Raw genomic sequence first — 14,446 nt, forward strand, 5'->3', positions numbered from 1 at the left:
ATGTATATTTTTGTAGGTTTTATGGTTGTTAGGCTATAAGGCTATTAGTACATTACACCCACTAAAGGTAGAATGTTCTAAATTAAAAAGGGATAAATAGAAAGACAAACATTGGAATGTTGGAGCTCCAGGCATATACCAGCCATTATAAGCTTGGAGCTATGGAGCTCTCAACATTCCAACGTTCTAATTCCTCTTCTCAAAGGCGCCTCGGATACTAGGCATGTTGGTGCCCTTCTATTTCTGCAGAAGCTCCCCTCTCTAGAAGTATGCGTAAGTGTGGCTTCTTTTTTGAAGTGTGTCCTCCAGCTTTGACAGTCTCTTTTGCTGCAGCTGAGTGGATTTTTGTAGCATATATTTTTTTGTGTGTTGGACTGTGGCAGTGCCGCCTGTGAAATTTCAGCATTTGCTGTGCTGAGCTGTTTCAGCTAATGTGTTGTATGATTTTTATTTTATTTTTCCATCTTGCACTTTGATCGATGACATTGGCTTTTAGGCCCTGAATTTGTTTGTAGCGCGAAGTCCTTCGGTGACAATACTTATTAAATCTTTTTACGTGTTTGTGCTTTTATGGTTTGAATAATTTAAATTCAATAACAAATGAGTTAAAAACAACAATTAAATATTAAATAAAAACATATTTCATAAATTACATCATTGTAATCAATTAAAAAATAATTTCATTATTAGTACATTTTTTATTAATTATTACTTAAGCTACTTGCCACCCTAGCCCCCTACAAACCCAACAACCCACTACAACACTATAAATTATTATACAAATTAAATACAATTTTTAAATCACTTAACATTTTAAAGTATATATATTTTTAAATATAACCTTTATATAAACAATTTTAGCACATCAAATTAATATATCAACTAAAACACATTCAAATAATTTAAGAAACTACATTTTTCACCACTATATTTTTGAAAATGATATTAAAAACATTGATAGCATTAAAAACTGTATTAATTACTTAAGAAACTGATATCTTTGTCAAGGATATTTGTGCATCATGATATTTGTGTATCACAATATTTATTTTCTGATAGTTCTGCAACCCAATATTTTGAATCCAATTTTTTAAATCTGAATGCTGATGCTGTGTCAAAAGATGAAATTATTAATGAGAGGGGCATGTAATGGTGGACTTATTATTGAGGTGAGCCGATGGAAGGAGGGAAATATGCAATGAAGTAACAAAGAAACATAAGAGAAGAGCAGGTGATGGAGTGCAGGGTGACAAGATTATGTGAAAGATCTACATACTCTTTCTTTTGTTGGTAATAGAGGAGGAATTACATTGTCTGAGTGCCTCAGCCCCACCCACTTGCCCTCTGTGGTTAGATTGCTGTCCTCTGTGTTTGTACTCCTACCCCCTCTCACCTGCCCCATTCTCCTTGTGAGTGTCCCTAGCCCCTCTTGCCTGTCCTCTATGGTCCATATAGCTCCCCCTGCCTGCCTGCCATCCATAGTCTTTTCCCTGTCCCATATTCTCGGTTCTGATTGTGCATGGTCATGCTACAACCTCCTGCCCTCCATGGTCCATTGTGCTGACCCTTCCCCTGCTGACCTGCTCACAAGGGGGTAGTTTGCTTCCCCTACCCCCTTCCGCCTGCCTTCCGTTCACCACCTGCATGCTCTTGCCCATCCCGCCAGCCCTCTGTAGGCAGCTTACTGTCCCTTCTTATGCCAGTCTGCCCTGCACAGTAAGCTTGTTATCACAGCTCCTGCTGCCCTTCTGCCTGCTCCTGTTTTTTGTGTGCTTGCTCTTGAAATCTTCCCCCTGTCCCCCCTGTCCTTGATGGTACATTGTGCTGCCACTGGTTATGAAGGCATTCCCTCTGTGGTCTAGTTGCTGCCCCAGCCCCCTGCTTCCTGCCCTCAATTATCAAAGTCTGTGCCCTGTCACCTCCCTCCTCCACTTTGAGGTCTTTTGTGTTGTCAGAGACTGTCCAGCTTGCCCTCCATGCTTGCTTGATGCTCCTCCCACCTCCTCCCTGCCTTCTGTTGTACAAGTCCAATCCCCTGCGCTCCCACCCTGCCCTGTATGGTCCAATGTGCTGCTACTACTCCTCACTCCTACTCCCCATGGTCAGCTGTGATGCCACTCCAACTCCCACTTTCCCTGCATGGTCTGTTGTGCTGCCACTGTCCACCCCACCTGCCCTGCGTGGTCAACTTGTTGCCACTGCCCCCAACCTCTGTTTCCTCAGTCTGTGCCCCTATCTCGTCCCTTCTACCCCCCATGGTATGTTGCCATGTCCTTGCCCCCTCCCTTCTGCCCTCCATGGGCTATTATCATGCTCAAAATCCATCAGTGGATGCTGGGAAATGCCCATGCTCCACCCATGCTATGCCTCCCCATTGCAGGTTAATGCAAGACAGCACAATGTGATGCCTTGAGCTGCTTTTTGAGGAAAATGTGATACAAAGCCACACAAATCAAGATGTGTGTGGCTTTTTATATCCGGACTAACATTGTGCATCATGACTGAGCCACAAATTTGTGCAATCACAATGCAAAATGTTAGTAAATCTGGGCCCAGATGTCAGCAGCAAATGCTTAAGTAGATGAGCCATGCGTGCTTGCTTTGAAAAATTCACAGGAACAAAGAAGCATGCTTAATTCATACACAAGAAATATTGCAGCCAAAAGCACACAGGCAGCCATTTCACAGCCTTTCACTAAACCTTTTTTCTGCTCAGTCTTATCCAGGACCGTTCCTGCAACTCTGTTATGATGTATCCCACCTCTCAGACTCAGCACCTCTGTGACCGCCGGCGACTGCATAACTGAAATCCTGCAGGGCACTGACACATCCACATCTTTAACCCCTTCGCTGCGGGGGTAATTCCCCCACGGTGCGGGGTGGGGGGGAGGGAGGTCCGTGGCGCCGCTGTGCTCGTGACGAGCCCAGCTCATCATGATTCACCGTGGAGCTGTGCTCATGACAAGCTGGGCTCGCCGCAACCCCGTCCACTGATTAATTCTCCCGGACAGGCGGGGAATTAACCACGCGTGGGCAAACCGTGGCCGTTGTGACAAGCTCAGCTCATCATGAGCACAACTCCACTGTGACTCATGATGAGCTGAGCTAGTCATGAGCACCGAAGGAGTTAAGAGACTTGGGGGCAGATTTATCACACTTTTATTGCAGCTCAGCGTATCAATCCACCTTGCTGCACTGCATGAAAGGCAAAGGGTATGAATGCATTGTATTTAACATCATACATCTCATTTCTGTCCTTTGCATGCGCCGATGCATTTTTGGCGGCCGAGCGCCAATACAGCCACCCGTACACCATGGTGCAGGGGTGTCTCTGTTGTATGCAGGATTGTTTGTGTGCAGGAAGATGCACCTTCCTCACAAAAACAATCCTGAGAGGCATTTCCTCTTTCTATGTGTGCAGCTAAGTGCATCACACTTAGAAAGAGGAAAAAACGAGGAGACAAAGATTTTTCCCATCGTTGTGACTCAATGGGGAGGCATAGCACTTTGTTGCACTCCTAGGTCTACCACTAACTGTAAATATGTGAATGGGTCAAAATCCATGGGTGGATGCATGGGGAACACCCACGCTCCACCCACGGATCAGGGGTATGGTGCTGTCTGTATCGGGCACCTTACCGCCAGATTTAGCTTTTAAACCAATACTACTTCGACGTGGAGCTTTATATTAGCCGTTATGAATATAGGGGCTTATTTATGAGCCCTTGCATAACTTTTGCGACGCCGGTGCGTCACTTTTTGTGATGAACCAGCGGCGTAAAAAATTTGCTTTGTTGTACCATATTTACAAAGTGACGCATCTAGGTGGATGCGTCACTCTGTAAATCCCTACGCCACATTATACCTGCGCCAGGTATAATGTATGCGGGGGGACGTTCCGACACAAGAAAGGGTCGTAAAAGTGATGCAGCAAAATCTATAAGATTTCACTGGACCACTTCTAGGACGCAAGTGCGCCAATATCTTACTCATGGCAGGCGTCAGACTGATGCAGGCACATTTAACAATGGACTTGCCCATGTGTAATGACCCGTTGCTGGAGTTACGTCACTTTTGTGACACACTCCAGCAATGCGTCATTTTTGCGCCTACAGATACATCAGAAATACTGACGTAGCTGTAACTCCTTGCGACATGATGCGTCATACTGTTAGTATGATGCATCATTGGTGTTGAAAGGAGGGCGCAATGAAAAGAGATGCCTCGCTGATCGCTGTTTTCTCGCAGCGATGCGTCACTTTTCATAAATAAGGCCCCCAGTGCGAGAGTGCTATCAGTTAAAAACCCTAGATTATATACAGTTGTTGTACATAACAGAAAGCCACATGGAAGGTACGAATAGCATTAAGAATGAAGTGCTAACAAGCATATCGTTTTGAAGGGCAGAGCAAACGTTCTACATTTGTTGAGACTAGGTCCACCCATATCGTGCCTAGCTAGCATCGACCTATTGCATATCTAATGCAATAATGTCTAAAAAGCAGAAGAGGGCAGTGTTGATCTTGCAATTGTAACACGTGGATTGTAAAGCCAGTAAACGCTTCTAATCCAGCATCGGTTTGTTATGCTAATAGTCGGCTCTACCAACATAAACGAAATATTTAAAAGTACATTTGGAAGCACACACGCAGAGTGTACGGAGCCAGGTCTATATATTTCGTGAGGATATTCATGTTAAAAGAACATAATGGTTAAATATGCATTCTATGAACCTAAGAGCTGTAAAGTCTTATAATAGGTGTATATGTTGGATTAACATTTGTGTTTAGAAATTAATGCACTTTTTGTAAAGCAAGCGGTACAGGAAATGAGTAGGCTTCCTAACTTCTAATAAAAACATGTATGCACTAATAGGAGAAGTGGGCCTGAAGCACAGACATTTTTATATCACCTACAAATGTCGATGTATCCTGTATGGGTAATGTAAACTTCTAAGTAAAACAGGCATGTGTGAACTGTATAAAGAAAATTGTTGTTTGGTGCAGGCTATGGTCCTTCATATGATGCATGATGTCATCTCCTGCTTCTTTAATGCAGTGAAACTGTTCGACTTTTATTCACGGCCGTCAATTCGACCTCTAAGCCACCCGTTGCAACCCCTGCCACATTACTTGTGGCCCCTGACTGGAAATCACCCAGCCAGTGTGAGCAGCACGTTATTGCACTGCTGAAAGAAACTTTGAATGACTGTATCATGATTGCAGATTGTCTGCAAGGTGGCTGTGCCTATCTGCCCGGCCAGGGCCTATGCAGAACTCTACCGTTGCTACGGTGGGCCGGCCAGTGCACAGTCCTAGGGGCTCATTGCATAATTTTTGCACCCCTCGTGCGTCACTTTTTGTGACGCACCATCAGTGTAAAAAATATGCCTTGTTGTGCCATATTTACAAAGTGAAGCAACTAGGTAGATGCGTCACTTTGTAAACCCCTGCGCTACATTATACCTGCGCCAGGTATATTGTATGCAGGGGGGTGTTCCCACGCAAGAAAGGGACGTAGAAGTGACGCAGTGAAATCTACTAGATTTCACTTTGCCACTTCTAGGACTCAAATGCGTCAAAATCTTACGTCTCCCTCACAGCAGGCGTAAGACTGACGCAAGCCCTTTCACATGGGGCTTGCCCCATGTGAAAGGACACATTGCTGGAGTTGCATCCCTTTTGTGACACAGTCCAGCAATGCGTCACTTTTGCGCCATATAGATACGTCAGAAATACTGACTTCATGATGCGTCATACAGTAAATATGACGCATCAATCATGTCCCAAGAAGGGTGCACTGAGAAGTGACATATCGCTGTTTTCACTCAGCGATATGCGTCACTTCTCATAAATGAGGCCCCTAGACTTCTTGATACATATGTATGTTTCTGCTGAGCTGCGTGCCTGGGCCCCGACTCATTCACTTGCAGGGCTGTCAACTTAGCAGCATGCCAAAGCGCTGCTACCAATGACGAGCCTGGCAAGATTTTCTTGAAGCTGGGCTTGGGTGATGACGCGTGTGTCAGACTCCAGTGAGTGACCAACGGTGACCAAGTTACAGCCGGGTATGTAACTTCTGCAGCTCTCTTGTCACATAGGACCTCCATGTTTTTCTGTTATATGATGTGCTAAATGATTGGTTAGAAAGCAATTTTCCAAAGCTTGAATTGGTGTGTGTCTCAGTACATTGTAATAGGGAAATTCCCGCTTTAATTTCCTACATTTGAAGAGACATTTCACATTTAAAGCTTTCTAGAGCTCAAAACAAATGCAATGCAATGGATATGAAAAAGTACACTCACACCATTGTTTGATGCACACAATAGAATCCTCAGATGCATTATTTCTGTAATTTTGTTTCCTAAACTAGAATGAATGGTGTCAATAGCACGTTGTGGGATCCTTTCACATATTTCCTAAACTGTGAGCAGTGATACTCCAAGTAAGGCCCGGTGGCTGCATGCAACCCTCCTGAACTTTACATGCGGCCCCCTGGGCAGCAGCAACACTGGGCTGCTGTTTACTCAACTCAGCACTAACATGAAGAAAAATGTTAAATATAAAGCAAGAACTTATTTAAAGGTTAATTGCAGCTAGGGAAAGGCAGTAACTAGGCTCTTAACTTTAGGAACACCTTTTTTTTTAGCTCGAGGATTCGAGACATCTTGTATATACTTTAATATATACTTATTATATACTTATACGTGTATGTACTTTGTGGGCTCTGGAGATCAGCCCTAGTACTTGTCTGCTTCAGCTTAGGGAATTTTTATTTCTGTTCAACTTCCTCTATTTAAGTGTTGTGATAGAAAATGAACAGCAGAGGTCAATAAAATACCGGAATTGCTTCCTGCTGAGAGGCTTTCTTTTTTTTTCTTTTTCTGGCAACTGCCTCTATTTAACTTTCTTGATAGAAAATGACCAGCAGAGGTCAGTAAAATACCAGAATCACTTTAGCATTCTCTAGATACCAGTCCATGAAAATTGTCTTCCACAAGCCCCCTATAGACAATAATATTTTTTTACATCTTGTATTGTCAGTGATATGACCACCGAAGGCCCTGATTTTATATTAAAAACAGAGCTGGGGGGGGCGTGGCCAAGATGGCGGATCGGTAGGACGTATTATTTTGTTGCTCCGGCTCTCAATAGCTTTGTTTTTGCCCCATCCCTTGGTCTCCTCCTAGCGGGCACGAGCAGTGGGCACCTTGTGCATCCCCAGATGACACCGGAGACCTGATTGCTTGCAGCGCTGGTGCCTCAGATGGCACTGCAGCGGTGTTGCATCTGCTCACCGCGGAACTGACCTGAGAACGGCCCGCAGGGTGCCAGAGCATGACAACGGGCGGGCTGTGTAATTGAAGCACTGGACTTTGGCGACGTATGTGATGCGTCCGCCATTTTAAGTAACGGCCTGCCCTGCCGGCACCCCCCTCCTTGTTGGCGGCATGGCACAGAGACTTGCAGCCCCATTCCCTGTGCGCTTGACACAAGTGACTGATCCTCTGAGTCGGAGCGGGCGGAGGCGCTGCTCCTGCCCCTGCTCCGTGCGCTGAACCCTCCTGGGAAGAACCTGACCCTCAGCCACCATTTTGTGAATGGGCCAATGCTCCCTGGCCATCCGCAGTGCAGCCTTTGATCCGCACACCCCAGGGTCATGACCTGCAGACTACTGCCCTCACCGGATTACCTCCAGATAGCTGTGGTCGCCTTCAGCTCTCTGAACCCTGCATGGCTTCGGACAGTTGGTGCAGTAGACAGCCTCGGAACCTGGGTGGCTGCGCCTCTCCTCCTGGCAGCTTAGTCTAGCCTGGTTCTTTGTCGGCGGGGCGGCTGCCACCCCTACTTTAGTATCGTCGCCTCATCTCTGCTTCAGTGGCCCAAGAGAACCACTCGAGTCATCTCGCCTGGACTCTGGCCTCACTCCTCTCGCATAGGCCCTAGTTCCTTCCGGGGTAAGTTTTTTAAATAGTTTGAAAACAGGGGACCCTATATACCTAATGGACTTGCTATACATAGGGAAACAAGCACTGTGGATAAAGGTCTATATCTAAGGCAAAATTGGCTGTAAAAGCAACTTTAAAGGAAAGCCCATTCAATTATCTTAAACAGTTATAACCTATACATAACATATTTGAAACCATGTCATTCAAATTGTATATCATTTTATTTTTATATAATCATGTTTTCAAAAAGTATATATCTTTTTTTATGTTTTTAGACAATCATATCACAAAATTATTACTTCATTATTGCAAGATAAATGATCAAAAGACAGTACAAGCAAAACATTGACAAAGATGGGTGGAGGCAAGGCGGTAGTAGGGACTACGCGTGTTATCGCCTTCATCAGGTCACCGTTTTATTGTACTGAAATCAAAAATGACATAGGACATAACTATTAATTTGGGGATACAAATAGGGCATATTTCCTGCAATATAGGAGACAAAAACCAGCTCATTAATATAACATTTAACGGGTGTGACCACATATATAACATTTAATCAGTGTATAATACATAATTGCTCCAGAAAAGACAAACATAAGTGTTATATTTATATATATATATACAGTGCAAAGTGACATGAACATCTTAATTATTTAGGCACAGGTATTAAAACATATACTCAAAAGCAAAATTGAATATATAGCAGTTGATCTCACTTGCTCCTATCGCTTACTCATCTATACAATGATGTGCCTAATAAGCACAGGAGCGAAAGTTTCTAAAATGACAAACATAAATGGAATACGATCCAGGATTTGAGCAATAGAACACGGAAAGCACAAACTAAGCAGGCTGTTACTGATGCTCGTCATTAGCACCAAGATAGTAAATAAATGGTGATAAGGCTATAACATTGACACAGACAGTGCAACTAGATAGACCACGAATAGTACTCAAATTGGTTCTAGACTTAATATAAAACCAATAGGGAAAGTCACATCTATAATCCATATCTATTACCTGTTAGTACACCAAATCTGATGATCCAATAGAATTGCAACTGATAAACAGACAGCTATCAACATAGGAATATGAGCAATATTCCAGATAAAAAGGCAGGATAGCTGGGAAAACATAAGTATGGATATATTATACCATGCAATGCAGGCCAAAGAGTTGGAGGTATCACAATCAGCAATTTTAAAGACAAAAAAGGAAAGGGGAGGGGAAGAAAGGGAGGAGGCGATAAATAACTTACATCTGATAGTAGAAGATGCAATTGCAGTACGTGGATGCCCTGAATGGCCAATGTGGTGCATAATTCTAATAATTCTCCAATAACATCTAGGGTGAAATTGTTCCCTAGATGGAAAATTAAATATACAAATAGACTGTGTCAATGCCTAATCGACGAACTTAAATAAATCGCCTAATGTAGCAGTAGCGAGAGAACATGATCGGTAAATCTACCTGAACTGCAGCGAAATATGGCCTATGTTCGTATTTTGATAGAGAACGAGCCAGGATGTAGCTGCTACAAATTTCACATACACGAATCCTATGATAGGGACACAATATGTTGGTATATTAGAGAGCCATAAAGGTACTGACTATATAGGCATACATTGGTACATAACAGTGTCCAGGCTAATTGCCAGATGTCATAAAATGTAACGGCGCAGTAAACACACCTGAAAAGCTAAATTTTAGCTTGGCATTGACGCCCCAAATGATTGTGTCGACCCGCTTTAACCGTAACAGGAGGTCATATGTAATATGTTCTTAAAGGTTATCCTGAAATACGAAACCAAAGAGCAAGACCTCGTCAAAAGAAATTGGCGTGCAACAAGCCAACCGCCAAGAGTAACAGGAACCAAACAATGAGGCTTACCGATGTATACAACAGCGCCGTGTAAACAGAGGGCTCCGTGCCAAACGTCCGCTAGATAGAGATTTGCTGTCTGAACCGCGGCGAGGTTCACAAGCTATTTAAATAGACTAGCTTTGCGCCAAAATACTTATACAAACACCGCAACAGGTAAAAAGGTATCAAAGGCGAAGACGGGCTCTCAAAAGGTAGACGGAGCTTATTTGCAGGTAGATAGTGACGAGGGAAAGGGGACAGGCTCCCAGATGGTAGCGAAGCCTCGTTTGCAGATGAAAATAAACATGAAAAGCGGCCATCGTACCACAGAGAGTGTGTGGCTATTCGGCTAGTAAAGGAAAATTGATGAAAAATGATGAACCAAAAAAAGCAGGAAAATAGACAAAAAAGAAAATAATAATAAAAAGATGTACACATTATGATGCGCAACCAGACGAGCAGATCGATGTCCCCGGGTGGTTATATAACCTGAATAGAAAAAGGAAGAAATAATATGAAGGTAAGTGGCGCGAATACAGACCACAGGGAAAAGAAATGAATAATGATTCTCATGGGAAACAATTCCCATAGACGATAAAAAGGGAATAATACATACTTTTGATAAAATAAGAACCTGAAATAAAGATGATAGCATGAAATTAAGTGATAGGTAACATAACTCAGTAACCTAATGAAGCCGTGAAAGCAATACATGCTTGGCTCTCTATGTGCAGTGATATCATTTTTACCATTCACTGGCATGAAACGGCCCGACAACAGTTGACATATATTAAGAAGGAGTGCACCCGAGTAACTTGGTTGCTCCAATCCAGGAATGGCATTCATCCCTTGATAAGGCTTAGAGAAAGGGAAAAAGGGTAGCCAATGAACCAAAAATAGGCATTGTTTCAGCATAGTTTCAATAATACAGTAACTTTACATTTTTGAGGGGGGACAGGAAAACTTTAAATCCACAATATAGTGACTAAATTATAAACACAAATTGAGCCATTAGTATATTACACAGTCACAGCAGTACATATATTACACAGTCATAGCAGTGCATATTAATAGCAGAAAAGAAGCTAACCACAGCAATAGAGGTACTTGCGGCCGCAATAAGTTACCCCTTTGTATCCGACAGATATTGTCAAATGATTGCCTGTTCCTATGGTATTTCTGCATTGAGGCCCGTCTTAACAGTGTCCAAACAGAAAATGTAGTATACCTCCCGTTTCTTTCTAATTTTATCAGTGCAAATACCTGGTTTCGGAATGATTTTTTCTAATGTGAACCATTTGATTTCATCTGCAGAATGGTTATATTCAACAAAGTGGGAGACCATTGGTGAAGTGAGTTTTCGGGTTCTGATAGCTGACCTGTGCTCGGTGAGACGCACATTCAGACTACGAGAAGTTTCACCAACGTATGCTTTTTTGCAAGGACATATAAGAAGGTATATAATATTTTTCGATTTGCAGTTGCTTATACCTTTGCTCATAATGGTGTGTCCATTATAGGAAAGTTGTTTGGACTCAATAGATAGTGGACATATTTTACAGGTTCCACACCTAAAGTTACCGTTCACTGGGTTATTATCTACAATACTACGCTGTGTAGGTATATTCGTTTGAATGGGCATTCGAGATCTGACAATAATATCTTTGATATTTCTGTTTTTGCGATAGCAAACATCGGTTTAGGGATGGACACACCGTGGGTCTTATGAACATTTAACAGATGCCAGTTAGAGCATACAATCTGGCGAATTTGATCATTTAGAACCGAGTGTCTAGTCACAAAGACAAGCTTGTCATTTTGTCTTTTGTTGTTTGTACCCTGGAGCAGATGCTGAGGGGGTAAGGCCCGCCTGGCTCTCCTAACGCAGCTTCCCTAGCGCAGGCCGCGCACAGTTTCCTGGAGTCCATATGGGTGGTTGAGTCTCCTCACTGGAGGGTGACCAGACAGATTACTACACGTGAGGACTCCTATAATCGAGCGTGCTCACCCCTCCTGGCAGGCTAACAGCTGGGCTCTCCAGGGGACAATGACGACTCGGTCTTCTAGTCACAGCGAAGACACCAGCTTGGGTGCTGCCACCCTAGTATCCACCAGCTCTAAAGCGATAGGTTGGTCTCATTGTTGCAGATAGGAGGCCTGTCACTTGGCCCTGGGAACAAAGGTAATGCTGTACACTGCACGCTTCCGTAGCTCCTGATCTGCGGCCCCTCCGGATGCACAACTCAGCTTTACTGAACGGATATGGCGGCGGCCGGAGCATGAAGAGAGAAGACCCACAAGGACCTATTAATGAAGCAAGCTGGCACCTCCAATACTACCCAGGCTGGCTCCCAAACACCAGGCCAATCCAAGTCGTTGGAAGGCGCGAATGAACCGGCCATAAAGGCTTTCATGATGGAGCTGTTTGCCGCAATCAAAGAGGATATCTTGGACCTTAAAGAACAGCTCACAGCAGACCTCAAAGAAGTCAGGTGGGATGTCGATGAAGTGGGGGAAAGGCTGGCGGTCCTTGAAGAGCATGAACTAACGCAAGAGGACGATCTTCATCAACTCCAGCAGGAAGTGCTGCAGATGCGGCTGCAGGACCAGAACCTAGATCTGCAGGCACATGCGGAAAATCTGGAAAACCGCTGTCGGAGGAATAATATCTGCATTCGTGCAGTGCCCTGAAAAGCAGAAGGAGATAACTTGGGGTCCTACGTCCTGACCCTTTTTAGACATGTTCTAGGAGACAACGGTCATCAAGAAATCCAGATGAATCAAGTACTCCATGTGAGCCTTCCTAGGGGAGAGAAAGCGCCCCCACCAGATATCCTCGTGTGTGTACCCGATTTCCAGCTCAAAGAACAGATCCTAGGCAAGGCACGGCCGATGTAGCGGATACAGTTCCAAGGACACTCTCCAGCCCTCTTCCAGGACTTTGCAGCCTCCACCTTGGCCAAGCAATGGGAGTTCTGAACGGTCACTTCTTATCTGTGTGACAAAGGCATACCATATTCCTGGGGTCAACCCTTCCGAATAATTTTTAAGTACCAAGGGAGGCTACGTCAAATCCACTTGCTGCAGGAGGCTCTGGAGTTGCTGGTATTGGATCACGATGGCGATGCGACAAAGGGAGACAGCCTCAGGATTCATTCCCCATGGCGGCCGCCCCGTTGGCAGACAGTCGGGTTGACTTCGGCCTCTCTATCCTGATTCGGATGAGGTAGCGAAAGGACCTGAGGCGGTGCTTTCTTCCCTCTCCCAGTCTCACGAACACCCATGTTCCCCTTGAACATTTCAGCAAAAGACCACGCGGGATGGATGTCATAGAGCGCAGCCGGAGGGGCACTTGAGATGACCACCTCTCCCGATCCAAGTGGGGGCCTCTCCGCAGCTCTTGGTTCTTCAGGAATCCTACACTACGGTCTTCCTTAGGACCATGTTCCCTTTAGGAAGTGCCTACCAGACAAACTGCTGTCTACGGTTTCTTGTTGGGATTTAGTTTTTTTTGGGTTGTTTTTCCACAGTCCATGCTTCGCTCCCTGCACCTAAGATGGGCCATCTCCTAATAATCTGCACCCGCCATGGTTAGACACCTAAAGATAGTCAGCCTCAATGTAAGGGAGCTTAACCACCTTACAAAATGAACAGCGATTATCTCTTTATTAGAACAGTCCAATGGACACATATGTCTCCTACAAGAGACCCACCTGCTTACCAAAGACACTCCCCATATGCGTTTGCGGCACTTCCCCCATCAATACTGGTCCTCTGATTCCACAAAGAAGAATGGGGTAGCTATTCTGCTTGGGACTAACTTTGAGGGTAAAGTGCTGTCTACTTTGTAGGAGCTCATAGAAAGGGTTCTAGTGCTTCGAATTCAATGGGGATCTACTATTTTCACACTACTCAACATTTATGCACCTAATAGTCACCAGGAAGCTTTCCTTCGCTGTCATATCTCAGCGGGTCTTTCCTCCCCAGACGTTGCTTTAGTGATAGGCGGGGATTTCAATTTGGTCATGGATGGTGAATGGGACTGATCGGGCCAGCGCTACTTTCAGATGGGAGCTCTCTCCCCAGAAGGCAAACAATGGATGGCCTTCATGATATATGGCGCATACACCATACAGATCTCCGGGACTACTCTGCAGCACATAAATCCTATGCACGCTTAGATATGTTCTGGGTCTCTCCGACGCTCCTCCCTAGGGTCAGCAATTCAACAATAGCTCCCCGCTCTCTATGGGATCATGAACACATCTCCATATCCCTCAATTCAGAAGGGGTTGAGGGTATTCCTGCCCGCTGGCGTGTAGGCCTCTTGCATTCACCTCACATAGTTAAAGACGTGCGCACCAAGCTTTTAGACTATGTCCAACACGATATTGGGGAAGCGTCCCTGCCTACTGTTTGGGAAACTCTCAAAGCGGTAATCCGACGCAAGTTTCTTGCTATCTCCTCTGCGGACAACTAGAAACATCGGGAGGCCCGATCAGACCTTGAGAAGGAAAATGCGGAACTAGAGGCGATACATAACGCACAGGGGCTCAGAGAGTCTGGTGTTCCTTAGAAAAGAAGCAGCTGCTTCTCAAACGCTTGGACCTGGATAAAGCAGAGTTTGCACT

At 44.5% G+C, this 14,446-nt stretch overlaps 1 long non-coding RNA gene across 1 annotated transcript; it reads right to left on the reverse strand.

Annotated features, from left to right (window-relative positions):
* Window positions 1-8,249: 8,249 nt before the first annotated feature.
* On the reverse strand, window positions 8,250-9,940 carry LOC144774862 (uncharacterized). The gene is made up of 6 exons (XR_013600535.1): window positions 9,843-9,940; window positions 9,643-9,745; window positions 9,422-9,509; window positions 9,210-9,313; window positions 8,972-9,075; window positions 8,250-8,372 (listed from the first exon to the last, which is right to left on the reverse strand). It is a non-coding gene; the product is annotated as an uncharacterized LOC144774862 (long non-coding RNA).
* Between the last annotated feature and the right edge of the window lie 4,506 nt (window positions 9,941-14,446).

The sequence above is a fragment of the Lissotriton helveticus genome, chromosome 1_1 (genome assembly GCF_964261635.1).
Source record: "Lissotriton helveticus chromosome 1_1, aLisHel1.1, whole genome shotgun sequence".
In the NCBI taxonomy this organism is placed as follows: domain Eukaryota; kingdom Metazoa; phylum Chordata; class Amphibia; order Caudata; family Salamandridae; genus Lissotriton; species Lissotriton helveticus.